Source organism: Phyllobates terribilis, unplaced genomic scaffold (assembly GCF_046119375.1).
Source record: "Phyllobates terribilis strain yellow unplaced genomic scaffold, ASM4611937v1 Scaffold_2__4_contigs__length_985480577, whole genome shotgun sequence".
NCBI classification, from domain to species: Eukaryota; Metazoa; Chordata; class Amphibia; order Anura; family Dendrobatidae; genus Phyllobates; species Phyllobates terribilis.
Window position 1 is genome coordinate 30,647,797 of NW_027362762.1, and position 16,957 is coordinate 30,664,753.

General features: G+C 53.8%; 1 protein-coding gene across 3 annotated transcripts in view; it reads right to left on the reverse strand.

Annotated features, from left to right (window-relative positions):
• Nucleotides 1-6,915, reverse strand: part of APBB1 (amyloid beta precursor protein binding family B member 1) — a 43,729-nt gene extending 36,814 nt beyond the window's left edge. For 2 of the 3 annotated variants that reach the window (XM_073661234.1, XM_073661233.1), the window contains exon 1: nt 6,761-6,914. The gene's annotated coding sequence lies outside the window, so the exon portion shown is untranslated. Of the gene's footprint in view, nt 1-6,760 lie in introns of all 3 variants that reach the window. The other variant, XM_073661232.1, reaches the window with a different exon arrangement.
• Nucleotides 6,916-16,957: the final 10,042 nt, after the last annotated feature.

Below are 16,957 nucleotides of genomic sequence, written 5' to 3' on the forward strand. Positions count from 1 at the left end.
CCGCACAGCGTACACACACACACCGTGTTCCAAATTATTATGCACATAATATTTTCTCAGATTTTCCCAGATTCCCTATATGAATTGCAGTCATTGTCATTTTCCAGTCAAATAACTATTCGAGTACAATTGAAAGGTTTTTGTACAAACTGCCGATGATAACAGGAGATTTATAAAAAAATAAAAAACTCAAACTGCACTCAAAATGCATGTTCCAAATTATTATGCACAGCAGAGTTTTCAACCTTTTCATTTTAATAAAGAACAAAAAAATGGTCATTTGTGAAATTCTAAGCATTAGCAGGTTATTACACACTGAAATCAAACAGTTTACAACTCAAAACTTTATTCTAGGTGATGTTACATTTGCACATAGGACCCCTTGTTCGAAAGGAGCTTCTGAACTCTCTCGTCCATTGAATTTGTCAGGTTTTGGATGCTTTCTGCTTCAATTGTTTTGCATGAGGACAGAATACCCTCCCAGAGCTGTTGCTTAGATGTGAACTGCCTCCCGCCATCATAGACACTCCTTTTGATGATGCTCCAGAGGTTCTCAATGGGGTTGAGGTCAGGGGAGCATGGGGGTCACACCATAAGTTTGTCCCCTTTTATGCCCATAGCAGCCAGAGATGCAGATGTGTTATGTGCAGCATGAGACGGGGCATTATCATGCATGAAAATGATCTTGCTGCGGAATACACGGTTCTTCTTCTTGAACCATGGCAGGAAGTGCTGTTTGAGAAACTCAACATACATTATGGAGTTCATCTTTACCCCTTCAGGGATCCTAAAGGGGCCGACAATCTCTCTCCCCATGATTCCAGCCCAAAACATTACTCCACCTCCTCCTTGTTGGCGCTGTAGCCGTGTTTGCGTGGGGTGTCCATCAACCAGCCATCCTCCACTCCATTCATCTAGACCATCGAGCGCTGCACGGCACTCATCCGTGAACAAAACAGTTTTGAAATCAGTCTTCATGTAATGTTTGGCCCACTGGAGCCGTTTCTGCTTGTGTGCAGTGGATAGAGGAGGTCGACAGGATGGCGTATGCACAGCTGCAAACCTCTGAAGGACCCTGCATCTTGTTGTTCGGGGGACGTTGGAGGCACCAGCAGCTGCAAAAACTTGTCTGCTGCTATGACAAGGCTTTTTTGCCGCTGCTCTTTTAACCTGACGTAATTGCCTGTAGGAAAGAGTCACTGATTCACAGTGTGTACTGTGAATCAGTGTCAGGCAAAAGGTATTTTTTCCCTAATTTTAAAAATGAGAGATGTTTTAAAAAAGAAAACCCCCCACCCCCTATCCGTTTGTAAGAGAAGACATAGAACTGCAGTGTTGGCCCCCACCCTAAGAATTTTTATTATCGTCGTAAACCCTCAGTGCAGAGCAGCTTCTAGTTCAAAATAGTTATTCCCTCCAAAATTCTATTGTTTAGCTGGACAAACAGTTAATGTAGAATTTAAAAACGCACATGACGGTCACTAACCCAGGGACCAGAGTTTTGGAATGTTCACATTTTCCTGGTTACAATGATATATTTTTCATAACTGGGATACCCCCAGAAATCGAGGAATTGGTTTCTTAGGACCTCTCTATGATGCTCAGAAGCTGTTTAATATCCATCTGCATGAAAATTAGTGACGGCCAACATGAGGTCTCCATCTTGGATGTGGGACCCCCCCACACCAAGATATGAAATCTGAAGGTTTCTATGTTCTATGCAGCTGGGTGGTTTCACAAAACCGAGCCCCCGTGTGAGGTAGACAAAATGGGCGGTTCCTAATAATTTGGCCCTGTTACTAAAAAGCAAATCGGCCATTTTCAGGTCATTATTCTCAGGAACATCAGACGCACGCATACCACGCTGCGCGGAAGAATCACGTCTAATTTCCGGGGAGCCGCCCCCCCCACAGAATCTGAGACCATCACCTCGTGGCGCAGGTTTTGCTATTACTTATCCCTTTTATTTTAATAACTGTTTATGCATACATGTAAATTGTCTCCTTTATAATATCTTGTATATATTTTGTAAACACTGCCCCCCTTTTGGGAGTAAATCATTAATTATTTACCAGTTTCGTCCTTCTTGTCCTATGTCGAGCAAACACGTTCCTCAGCCGCTAATTCACGTTACCTACCAGGTACCCGATCCACCTGTTAAGCGATCGGTGGTGGCAGTATACCAGTATTTATGTGATATTATGGTTTGAGGGTGGCTGGTCGGAGGTATATATACGTTCCTAGAAGGAACTGGTGGTATATATACGTCCTGTCACATCACGTGCTGCAATAATCGACATAAACTAGAGCAGCTGCACCCGTGCTTATCCTCGGTCAATACCGTGTTTGACCAGCAGGATAAGGGGGCGCCAGAGAGCTGCAAGGTCTGACCCAAAAGTGGGTGTCGTTTTCCTGACAATCAGCTACATACTTCTTGATTGCCAAGACACTTCATCCTGATCATCGCACAATGTTGATTGTAGTCATGCCTTGACCTAAACACTCCACAATTTGTTGCTTCTCAGCAGCCGACACATCCTTTTTCTTTCCCATTTTGGCAGAAAATGTAGGCTGCTTAATAATGTGAGAGAGCCTTCTTAAGTAGTCTTGCCTTTCATTGGACACACCTGCCAAACTAATTAGCACAGGTGTCTGCAATTGCTTACAGTGATATAAAGAGCCCTGACACACATCACCATCAATGAGTTTAACTGACAAACAAACAAATTCTTCCCTTATCACTCCTAAACACTTTTTGCATAATAATTTGGAACACAGTGTACACACACACACACCGCACAGCGCGTACACACACCGCACAGCGCGTACACACAGCGCGCACACACACCGCACAGAGCGTACACACACCGCACAGAGCGTACACACACCGCACAGAGCGTACACACACCGCACACACACCGCACAGAGCGTACACACACACGTACACACACCGCACAGAGCGTACACACACCGCACACACACCGCACAGAGCGTACACACACACACACACACACACCGCACAGAGCGTACACACACACACACACACACCGCACAGAGCGTACACACACACACACACCGCACAGAGCGTACACACACACACACACACACACCGCACAGAGCGTACACACACACACACACACACACCGCACAGAGCGTACACACACACCGCACAGAGCGTACACACACACCGCACAGAGCGTACACACACACCGCACAGAGCGTACACACACACACACCGCACAGAGCGTACACACACACACACCGCACAGAGCGTACACACACACACACCGCACAGAGCGTACACACACACACACCGCACAGAGCGTACACACACACACACCGCACAGAGCGTACACACACACACACACACACACACACCGCACAGAGCGTACACACACACACACACCGCACAGAGCGTACACACACACCGCACAGAGCGTACACACACACACACACACACCGCACAGAGCGTACACACACCGCACAGAGCGTACACACACCGCACAGAGCGTACACACACCGCACAGAGCGTACACACACCGCACAGAGCGTACACACACCGCACAGAGCGTACACACACCGCACAGAGCGTACACACACCGCACAGAGCGTACACACACCGCACAGAGCGTACACACACGTACACACCGCACAGAGCGTACACACACGTACACACCGCACAGAGCGTACACACACACACACACACACCGCACAGAGCGTACACACACACACCGCACAGAGCGTACACACACACACCGCACAGAGCGTACACACACACACACACACCGCACAGAGCGTACACACACCGCACAGAGCGTACACACACCGCACAGAGCGTACACACACCGCACAGAGCGTACACACCGCACAGAGCGTACACACCGCACAGAGCGTACACACCGCACAAAGCGTACACACACACACACACACCGCACAGAGCGTACACACACACCGCACAGAGCGTACACACACACACACACCGCACAGAGCGTACACACACACACACACACACACCGCACAGAGCGTACACACACACACACCGCACAGAGCGTACACACACACCGCACAGAGCGTACACACACACACACACACCGCACAGAGCGTACACACACACACACCGCACAGAGCGTACACACACACACACACACACCGCACAGAGCGTACACACACACACACACCGCACAGAGCGTACACACACACCGCACAGAGCGTACACACACACACACACACCGCACAGAGCGTACACACACACACACCCCGCACAGAGCGTACACACACACACACACCGCACAGAGCGTACACATACACCGCACAGAGTATACATATACCGCACAGAGTATACATACACCGCACAGAGCGTATACATACACCGCACAGAGTATACATACACCGCACAGAGTATACATACACCGCACAGAGTGTATACATATACCGCAGAGTGTATACATACACCGCACAGAGTATACATACACCGAACAGAGTATACATACACCGCACAGAGTGTATACATACACCGCACAGAGTATACATACACCGCACAGAGTGTATACATACACCGCACAGAGTATACATACACCGCACAGAGTATACATACACCGCACAGAGTATACATACACCGCACAGAGTATACATACACCGCACAGAGTATACATACACCGCACAGAGTGTATACATACACCGCACAGAGTATACATACACCGCACAGAGTATACATACACCGCACAGAGTGTATACATACACCGCACAGAGTGTATACATACACCGCACAGAGTGTATACATACACCGCACAGAGTGTATACATACACCGCACAGAGTGTATACATACACCGCACAGAGTGTATACATACACCGCACAGAGTGTATACATACACCGCACAGAGTGTATACATACACCGCACAGAGTGTATACATACACCGCACAGAGTGTATACATACACCGCACAGAGTGTATACATACACCGCACAGAGTGTATACATACACCGCACAGAGTGTATACATACACCGCACAGAGTGTATACATACACCGCACAGAGTGTATACATACACCGAACAGAGTATACATACACCGAACAGAGTATACATACACCGAACAGAGTATACATACACCGCACAGAGTATACATACACCGCACAGAGTGTATACATACACCGCACAGAGTATACATACACCGCACAGAGTATACATACACCGAACAGAGTATACATACACCGCACAGAGTATACATACACCGCACAGAGTATACATACACCGCACAGAGTGTATACATACACCGCACAGAGTGTATACATACACCGCACAGAGTATACATACACCGCACAGAGTATACATACACCGCACAGAGTATACATACACCGAACAGAGTATACATACACCGCACAGAGTATACATACACCGCACAGAGTATACATACACCGCACAGAGTATACATACACCGCACAGAGTATACATACACCGCACAGAGTATACATACACCGAACAGAGTATACATACACCGCACAGAGTATACATACACCGCACAGAGTGTATACATATACCGCAGAGTGTATACATACACCGCACAGAGTATACATACACCGAACAGAGTATACATACACCGCACAGAGTATACATACACCGCAGAGTGTATACATACACCGCACAGAGTATACATACACCGCACAGAGTGTATACATACACCGCACAGAGTATACATACACCGCACAGAGTATACATACACCGCACAGAGTATACATACACCGCACAGAGTATACATACACCGCACAGAGTATACATATACCGCACAGAGTATACATACACCGCACAGAGTGTATACATACACCGCACAGAGTGTATACATATACCGCACAGTGTATACATACACCGCACAGAGTATACATATACCGCACAGAGTATACATACACCGCACAGAGTATACATACACCGCACAGAGTATACATACACCGCACAGAGTATACATATACCGCACAGAGTATACATACACCGCACAGAGTGTATACATATACCGCACAGTGTATACATACACCGCACAGTGTATACATACACCGCACAGAGTATACATACACCGCACAGAGTATACATACACCGCACAGAGTATACATACACCGCACAGAGTATACATACACCGCACAGAGTGTATACATACACCGCACAGAGTATACATACACCGCACAGAGTATACATACACCGCACAGAGTGTATACATACACCGCACAGAGTGTATACATACACCGCACAGAGTGTATACATACACCGCACAGAGTGTATACATACACCGCACAGAGTATACATACACCGCACAGAGTATACATATACCGCACAGAGTATACATACACCGCACAGAGTGTATACATATACCGCACAGTGTATACATACACCGCACAGAGTATACATATACCGCACAGAGTATACATATACCGCAGAGTGTATACATATACCGCAGAGTGTATACATACACCGCACAGAGTGTATACATATACCGCACAGTGTATACATATACCGCACAGTGTATACATACACCGCACAGAGTATACATATACCGCAGAGTGTATACATACACCGCACAGAGTATACATATACCGCAGAGTGTATACATATACCGCACAGAGTATACATATACCGCACAGCGTATACATACACCGCACAGAGTATACATACACCGCACAGAGTATACATATACCGCACAGTGTATACACACCGCACAGTACGGAGGCCTCTGTCCTGTACACGGGGCGGTAATAATCCCGCAGTCACTTTCTCACCTCAGCATTTCCGCTTCTCCCCGTCCCGTTATTTCTACGGTCGCCGCCCTGATGGTCTCCGCCGCACTTCCGGCCGCTGATGACGCACTTCCGGTTATCGGTCGGATGCCGCCATGTTGGGAAGGTCAGATGACTGCACTGTGCAAGAGACCCCGCCGGATGTCACGTGTCCGCCTGGTGTCCTCCGCTCATGGCTGTAGTCGGATCAGTCCGCGCCGTGATGTCCCGATCATACATGTACATGTCCTCAGCTCCACCCGGCAGACTCCAGTATCAGTCACACAGGGCACACCCCAGTATCAGTCACACAGGGCAGACCCCGGCATCAGTCACACAGGGCAAACCCCGGAATTAGTCACACAGGGCAGACCCCAGTATCAGTCACACAGGGCAGACCCCGGCATCAGTCACACAGGGCAGACCCCAGTATCAGTCACACAGGGCAGACCCCAGTATCAGTCACACAGGGCAGACACCGGTATCAGTCACACACAGCAGACCCCGGCATCAGTCACACAGGGCAGACCCCAGTATCAGTCACACAGGGCAGACCCCGGTATCAGTCACACAGGGCAGACCCCAGTATCAGTCACACAGGGCACACCCCAGTATCAGTCACACAGGGCAGACCCCAGTATCAGTCACACACAGCAGACCCCGGCATCAGTCACACAGGGCAGACCCCAGTATCAGTCACACAGGGCAGACCCCGGCATCAGTCACACAGGGCAGACCCCAGTATCAGTCACACAGGGCAGACCCCGGTATCAGTCACACAGGGCAGACCCCGGAATTAGTCACACAGGGCACACCCCAGTATCAGTCATACAGGGCACACCCCGGTATCAGTCACACACGACCCCGGCATCAGTCACACAGGGCAGACCCCGGAATTAGTCACACAGGGCAGACCCCAGTATCAGTCACACAGGGCACACCCCAGTATCAGTCACACAGGGCACACCCCGGAATTAGTCACACAGGGCAGACCCCGGTATAAGTCACACAGGGCAGACCCCGGAATTAGTCACACAGGGCAGACCCCAGTATCAGTCACACAGGGCACACCCCAGTATCAGTCACACAGGGCACACCCCGGAATTAGTCACACAGGGCAGACCCCGGTATAAGTCACACAGGGCAGACCCCGGAATTAGTCACACAGGGCAGACCCCAGTATCAGTCACACAGGGCACACCCCAGTATCAGTCACACAGGGCACACCCCGGAATTAGTCACACAGGGCAGACCCCGGTATAAGTCACACAGGGCAGACCTCGGTATCAGTCACACACGGCAGACCCCGGCATCAGTCACACACGGCAGACCCCGGTATCAGTCACACAGGGCACACCCCAGTATCAGTCACACAGGGCACACCCCAGTATCAGTCACACAGGGCACACCCCGGAATTAGTCACACAGGGCAGACCCCGGTATAAGTCACACAGGGCAGACCCCGGTATCAGTCACACAGGGCAGACCCCGGTATAAGTCACACAGGGCAGACCCCGGTATAAGTCACACAGGGCAGACTCCAGTATCAGTCACACAGGGCACACCCCAGTATCAGTCACACAGGGCAGACCCCAGTATCAGTCACACACGGCAGACCCCGGCATCAGTCACACAGGGCAAACCCCGGAATTAGTCACACAGGGCAGACCCCAGTATCAGTCACACAGGGCACACCCCAGTATCAGTCACACAGGGCAGACCCCGGTATCAGTCACACACGACCCCGGCATCAGTCACACAGGGCAGACCCCGGAATTAGTCACACAGGGCAGACCCCAGTATCAGTCACACAGGGCACACCCCAGTATCAGTCACACAGGGCACACCCCAGTGTCAGTCACACAGGGCAGACCCCGGTATCAGTCACACACGACCCCTGCATCAGTCACACAGGGCAGACCCCGGAATTAGTCACACAGGGCAGACCCTGGTATCAGTCACACACGACCCCGGCATCAGTCACACAGGGCAGACCCCGGAATTAGTCACACAGGGCAGACCCTGGTATCAGTCACACACAACCCCGGCATCAGTCACACAGGGCAGACCCCGGAATTAGTCACACAGGGCAGACCCCAGTATCAGTCACACAGGGCACACCCCAGTATCAGTCACACAGGGCACACCCCAGTATCAGTCACACAGGGCACACCCGGTATAAGTCACACAGGACAGACCCCGGTATCAGTCACACACGGCAGACCCCGGCATCAGTCACACAGGGCAAACCCCGGAATTAGTCACACACGGCAGACCCCGGTATCAGTCACACAGGGCACACCCCAGTATCAGTCACACAGGGCACACCCCAGTATCAGTCACACAGGGCACACCCCGGAATTAGTCACACAGGGCAGACCCCGGTATCAGTCACAAATGGCAAACCCCGGAATTAGTCACACACGGCAACCCCGGTATCAGTCACACAGGGCACACCCCAGTATCAGTCACACAGGGCACACCCCAGTATCAGTCACACAGGGCAAACACCGGTATAAGACACACAGGACCGACCCCGGTATAAGTCACGCAGGGCAGACCCCGGTATAAGTCACACAGGGCAGAACCTGGTATCAGTCACGCACCGCAGACGCTGGCATCAGTCACACAGGGCAGACCCCAGTATCAGTAACACAGGGCAGACCCCGGTATAAGTCACACAGGGCAGACCCCGGTATAAGTCACACAGGGCAAACCCCGGTATAAGTCACACAGGGTCGACCCCGGTATAAGTCACACAGGGCAGACCCCGGAATTAGTCACACAGGGCAGACCCTGGTATCAGTCACACACGACCCCGGCATCAGTCACACAGGGCAGACCCCGGAATTAGTCACACAGGGCAGACCCTGGTATCAGTCACACACAACCCCGGCATCAGTCACACAGGGCAGACCCCGGAATTAGTCACACAGGGCAGACCCCAGTATCAGTCACACAGGGCACACCCCAGTATCAGTCACACAGGGCACACCCCAGTATCAGTCACACAGGGCACACCCGGTATAAGTCACACAGGGCAGACCCCGGTATCAGTCACACACGGCAGACCCCGGCATCAGTCACACAGGGCAAACCCCGGAATTAGTCACACACGGCAGACCCCGGTATCAGTCACACAGGGCACACCCCAGTATCAGTCACACAGGGCACACCCCAGTATCAGTCACACAGGGCACACCCCGGAATTAGTCACACAGGGCAGACCCCGGTATCAGTCACAAATGGCAAACCCCGGAATTAGTCACACACGGCAACCCCGGTATCAGTCACACAGGGCACACCCCGGTATCAGTCACACAGGGCACACCCCAGTATCAGTCACACAGGGCAAACACCGGTATAAGACACACAGGACCGACCCCGGTATAAGTCACGCAGGGCAGACCCCGGTATAAGTCACACAGGGCAGAACCTGGTATCAGTCACGCACCGCAGACGCTGGCATCAGTCACACAGGGCAGACCCCAGTATCAGTAACACAGGGCAGACCCCGGTATAAGTCACACAGGGCAGACCCCGGTATAAGTCACACAGGGCAAACCCCGGTATAAGTCACACAGGGTCGACCCCGGTATAAGTCACGCAGGGCAGACCCCGGTGTCGGTCGCACACGGCAGACCCCGGTATCGGTGGCACAGGGCAGACCCCGGTATCGGTCGCACAGGGCTGGCCCCGGTGTCGGTCGCACAGGGCAGACCCCGGCGTCGGTCGCACAGGGCAGACCCCGGCGTCGGTCGCACAGGGCAGACCCCGGCGTCGGTCGCTCAGGGCAGACCCCGGTGTCGGTCGCACACGGCAGACCCCGGTATCGGTTGCATAGGGCAGACCCCGGCGTCTGTCGCACAGGGCAGACCCCGGTATCGGTCGCACAGGGCTGGCCCCGGTGTTGGTCGCACAGGGCAGACCCTGGTATAAGTCACACAGGGCAGACCCCGGCGTCGGTCGCACAGGGCAGACCCCGGTATAAGTCACACAGGGCAGACCCCGGCGTCGGTCGCACACGACAGACCCCGGTATCGGTCGCACAGGGCTGACCCTGGCGTAGGTCTCACAGGGCAGACCTCGGTGTCGGTCGCACACGGCAGACCCCGGTATCGGTCGCACAGGGCAGACCCCGGCATCGGTCACACAGGGCAGACCCCGGTATCGCTCGCACAGGGCAGACCCCGGTATCGGTCGCACAGGGCTGGCCCCGGTGTCGGTTGCACAGGGCAGACCCCGGTATAAGTCACACAGGGCAGACCCCGGCGTCGGTCGCACACGGCAGACCCCGGCGTCGGTCGCACAGGGCAGACCCCGGTATCGGTCGCACAGGGCAGACCCCGGTGTCGGTCACACAGGGCAGACCCCGGTATCGCTCGCACAGGGCAGACCCCGGCATCGGTTGCACAGGGCAGACCCCGGCGTCGGTCGCACAGGGCAGACCCCGGTGTCGGTCACATCAGCGGCCCACACTATTCTTTGATCCATCATGGATGCTGTTATGCTCCGGCGGCAGCTGCAGCCGCTCAGTCTAGAGGTGGTTGATCTTCGCTCTGCGTCCAGTTGTCCAGTTTGGGGGCTGCGACTCCCGAACAGTCCCTGGTGGAGCCCAAGATGGCCGCACCTGACAAGTTCTCTGAGGGGCCTGACAAGTTTGTGGTCTTCAGGGAAGTCTGTAAACTACTACTAGGAAATACTTTAAGTTGCGGCCTCACTCCTGGTACTGAGGAGCAATGGGTGGGGGTCGTCATTTCGCTCCTTCAGGGTGGCCCCCAAACCTGTGAATCTTCTCTTCCGGATGACTCTCAGTCGTTACGGACGGTTAAGGAGTTTTTTCAGGCATAAGGTCACATGTGCGATGAACCCGACCTCGTCTCCCTGGCCGAGTCCACACTACGTCAGCTTCGGCAGGGAGACCGGCCGGCAGAGGAGTATTGCTTCGAGTTTCGGAGGTGGTCCACATACACTAAGTGGAATGACCCCGCACTCCGTAGCCAGTTCATTCAAAGGTTATCGGTAAGGGTAAAGGATGCTTTTGTTCTGCATGAGACTATGGTCTCATTGGAGGTGGCCATGTCTCTGGCATATGGAGACCCTGCTATTGAGGGGGGCTTGGAGGCAAGCTAACCTGGGTCTGAGGCTACCATGGAACCCATGCAGTTGGATGGGGCGGCACGTTCTGTGGGTGTGTGGCACCCCAAGGGTCTGGTTACCACAGTGGTATTGCTTCCCTTAAAAGAGGTAATGCCATGTCTGGAGGCAAGCAGGGGTTTCCTGGTCAGGAACACAATACATGCAACACCTCCTGCTCCAGACGAGAAAGGGGAGGATCCTGCCCTATATAACTGGATCTGGAGGCGGGGTTAGTTAGTTTAGTGTCAGGAGTCGAGTTTAGGACATTGAAGAGAGAGGAGCTAGGGACTGGAGCTGGAGATAGTTTATCCTAGCTGGACTACACAGAGAACCGGACACCGAAGTCCAAGGCTGTGGGACCCTTCAGGCCCAGTAGCAGATACCGCAGGGCAGGAGATTGCAGGTCTCCTGGCCCCATCAGATGCCCGGAGGCTCAGCAGCACCGAGGGACGAGTACCGCCAAGGAGGAGCGAGGCATCCACAAGGCCCGAGCTGCCAGCCATACGGGTGAGCACTGCACGTTACACTCAGGGACGTGGGCCACAACGCAGCTACAAGCAGAATAGCCAAAGAGTATAGTAAGAACGGCAGGCCTACAACTCCACCTGCCCAGGAGGACTCTATGCTTGCTCCCAGACCGACCGGGCCCTTATCTCTAGCCAGTACTCCAGTCCAGGTGTAGCGCCGGCGTCCCTGCCCTCTGCCAGGCCGGGACGCTGTTCCCCTCACCTCCCTGCTCCGTGCCCGGCGTCCTCCTCCCGCTCTGCTGGCAGCGCGCGCTCCTTCCCGGCCACTGTGCTTAGGGCGCGCGCGCGCGCTCTCCCTCCCTCTTAAAGGGGCCGCGCGCGCCGTCCTAAGGAGTCCCCGGCCAATGGCCGGAGGACTTCACCATATATAAGGCACCTCCTCCAAAATGGAGGTGCCCGAGCAATGTTGTTGCACTGTTCACTACTCTGCTTCAGCCCTCAGGTCCCGTTGCCAGTTACCTGCCAGTTACCTGCCAGTTACCTGCCAGATTCCTGCCTGATTATCTGCTACCTGCCTGCTAGTCTGAGGTCCGACGGTCTGTCTTACTACTCCTGTCAGTCTGTCTAAGGACCAACCTGCCCGCTCACCTGGGAGCGCACATCAGCCACCTGCCTGCTTGCCTGAGGTCCGACGGTCTGCCTTCCAACTCCTGTCAGTCTGTCTATGGACCAGCTTGCCCGCTCACCTGGGAGCACACACCAGCTACCTGCCTGCTAGTCTACCTGGAGGCTCCGCCGTCACGTGCTGTGACCACCTGCCTGTCCAGTGACTCCTGCTCGCTCACCTGGGAGCGCTCATCTGCTGCCTGTCTGCTAGCCTACCTGGAGGCTCTGCCGTCACGTGCTGTGACCACCCGCCTGTCCAGAGACTTCTGCCCGCTCACCTGGGAGCGCTCATCTGCCGCCTGTCTGTTGGTCTTCCTGGAGGCTCCGCCGTCACATGCTGTGACCACCCGTTCATCCAGAGACTCTCGCCTGCTCACCTGGGAGCCCACGTCTATCATCAGCCGCCACAGGTCGTACCAACCCTTTACCTAGAGACTGCCCCGGTCACTTGCCGTGACCATCTGCCCGTTCATCCAGAGACTGCCCCGGTCACTTGCCGTGACCATCTGCCCGTTCATTCAGAGACTGCTCCGGTCACTTGCCGTGACCATCAGCCCGTTCATCCAGAGACTGCCCCGGTCACTTGCCGTGACCTCCAGCCCGTTCACTCAGAGACTGTCCCGGTCACCTGCTGTGACCTCCTGCCCGTCTTCCCTGGTCGCCACCCGCTCCCTTACAAGGACTGCCCCCTTGTATAGTAGCTCAGAGGTTCCGCCTCCCAGACCCGTTACAGTTTGCTCGGGCCATGGAACCCGGTGGCACCCAAGCTCCCTCGCTCTCGGACCTGTGTCATGAACTGTCCCGTCAAAGGTCCCAACAGGAGTCCATCCTGGGTCACCTGCGGAATGTCAATACTCGCCTGGACACTCTGACTGCTCCACCAGCAACCTCCGCCAGTGCCATGTCTCGCAATCCGGCAGCTCCGCTGCCCACTAATACCATGGTATCCTACCCCGGACCCCGGCTTTCTGCACCTCCTCGCTTCGGAGGCGACTCCGCCCAGGCTCGGGGCTTCATAAATCAGTGCACCCTGCACTTTGAACTATTGTCCCACCAGTTTAACTCCGACCGGGCCAAAATTGCATTTATCATGTCCCATCTCACCGGGGAGGCCCTGGCCTGGCTAAATCCTCTATGGGAGAGAGGAGACCCCCTGGTGTCCAACTTGCCTGCTTTTCTCACGGCTTTCCGGAAAGTCTTCGACGAACCCGGACGGAAGACCTCATCCGCATCATCACTGCTACGCCTCCGTCAGGGAAGTCTCACCGTGGGCCAATATGCCATACGGTTCCGTACCCTTGCCTCGGAGCTGGCCTGGGATAACGACGCTCTGGTATCCGTCTTCTGGGAGGGTCTGTCCGGCCGTATTAAAGATGAACTTGCCGGTCGGGACATTCCTACCACTCTCGATGACCTAATAACTCTTGCCACCCGGATTGACCTACGGTTCCAGGAGCGTGCCAAAGAGGTCACCCGTGAGAGGAAGTTACCATGTCTAGCTCCTACTTTTCAGAAACCCGTCACTCCCTCCGTCTCTCCCCAGGTACACTCTCCTGAGCCTATGCAGGTCGACCAGACCAAGATGGTCAAAACCCGTCAGGACTTACGCCGTGCCGAGGGGAGCTGCTTCTACTCTGGCGGTAAGGAGCACCGGATCCGTGCCTGCCCGGAGAGGTCGGGAAACGCCTGTGTCTAGGTTCGCTCAGAGAGGTCAACCTAGACAAGAATAAATCCTCTCCATCTCTGCTGCTGTCAGTTTCAATCGTCTGCGGGGAGAACCGTTATTTCGAACTAGCCCAACTTGACTCTGGAGCAGCCGGGAATCTTATTTCACAGTCCCTGGTAGAGAAATACCGCATCCCCACCAAACCTCTGGCTGTACCCTTGTCTGTTGCTGCCGTAGATGGGGGCCTCTTTCCACGCCCCATCCAACTCATCACCGAATCCATTACTCTGCAGGTAGGAATGCTGCATTCTGAGAGTATCTCCTTTCATGTTCTGCCTGGACTCTCTCACGCCCTCTTGCTAGGCCTACCTTGGCTCCAGAGACATGCACCCGTGCTTGACTGGCAGACCGGAGAAGTCCTTCGCTGGGGACAGGACTGCCATAAGACCTGTCTGGTTCCCGTTCATCCCGTCCGTCCTTCTCCTACCCCAGCTAATCTACCTGGACTTCCGATTCCTTATTGGTCTTATGCTGATATCTTTAATAAAAAGGAAGCAGAGACACTACCTCCTCATAGACCATACGACTGCCCTATCGACCTGTTACCTGGTACTACTCCTCCCCGTGGGCGTATTTATCCTTTATCCGCTGCTGAGACCCGGTCGATGTCCGAATATATTGAGGAGAATCTGGCCAGGGGATTCATCCGGAAATCTACCTCCCCGGCGGGAGCAGGCTTCTTCTTCGTCAAAAAGAAGGACGGCTCTCTCCGTCCCTGTATAGACTATAGAGGCCTTAACCAGATCACGGTGAAGAATAAGTACCCCCTTCCGCTCATTCCGGAGTTATTTGATTGTCTGAGGGGGGCTAGAATCTTCACCAAACTGGACCTCCGTGGGGCGTACAACCTGGTTCGTATCCGTCAGGGGGATGAATGGAAGACGGCATTCAACACCCGGGACGGCCACTATGAATATCTGGTAATGCCCTTTGGTCTCTGTAACGCTCCTGCCGTCTTTCAAGAATTGGTCAATGACATCTTCCGGGACCTTCTCTACTCCTGCGTAGTGGTGTACCTGGACGACATCTTGGTCTTCTCTCCGGATCTCCAGACTCACCGGAGGGACGTTCGTCAGGTCCTGCTCAGGCTCAGGCAGAATCACCTCTTCGCTAAATATGAGAAGTGCCTCTTTGAGCAGACCTCGCTTCCGTTTTTGGGCTACATTATTTCTCAGACCGGCCTACGAATGGATCCAGAGAAACTGTCTGCCATCGAGAAATGGCCTCGGCCGGAGGGGTTGAAGGCCATTCAGCGATTCCTGGGCTTCGCCAACTACTACCGTCTCTTCATACCACACTTCTCTTCCCGGACTGCCCCAATTTCCGCGCTCACCCGTAAGGGTACTAATCCCAAAGAGTGGCCGCCCGAAGCAGAGGAGACCTTTCTTTCCCTAAAACAGGCCTTCTCTTCCGCCCCGGTGCTGCATCGCCCGGACGGCAACAAGCAGTTCTTCCTGGAAGTTGACGCCTCCTCCTCTGGAGCCGGAGCGGTACTTACTCAAAAATCATCTTCCGGGAGAATGGTAACTTGTGGCTTCTTCTCCAAACTCTTCTCCTCTTCTGAGCGCAACTATTCCATAGGAGACCGAGAGTTATTGGCCATCAAACTGGCATTGGAGGAGTGGCGTTACCTACTCGAGGGGGCTCTTCACCCGGTAATAATTTACACTGACCACAAGAACTTGGCTTACCTCCAGCATGCCCAGAGACTTAACCCGCGCCAAGCCCGGTGGTCCTTGTTTTTTGCTCGCTTTGATTTTGTTCTTCATTTTCGCCCGGCTGCCAAAAACGTCAAAGCAGATGCCTTGTCCCGATCCTTTCTGGTGTCCGATCTCGAGGAGGAACCTAAACATATCATCGATCCCGCCAGAGTAATGCAGGTGGCTCCCGTGAGCCTAAATCGTCTCCCTCCCGGTAAGACGTTCGTATCAGTACCTGATCGGGAGAAGATCCTACACTGGGGTCACTCGTCTAAACTAGCTGGCCACGCCGGTCAGAAAAAGACCCTCCAGCTTATTGCCCGGCACTACTGGTGGCCTACCCTGCACAAGGACGTAATAGACTTTGTTTCTGCCTGTGTGTCCTGCGCCCGCAACAAAGTCCCGAGACACCTGCCAGCCGGTCGCCTTCTTCCGCTTCCTGTGCCTGCTGCCCCCTGGCAGCATATTGCTATGGACTTCATAACTGATCTCCCCGTCTCTG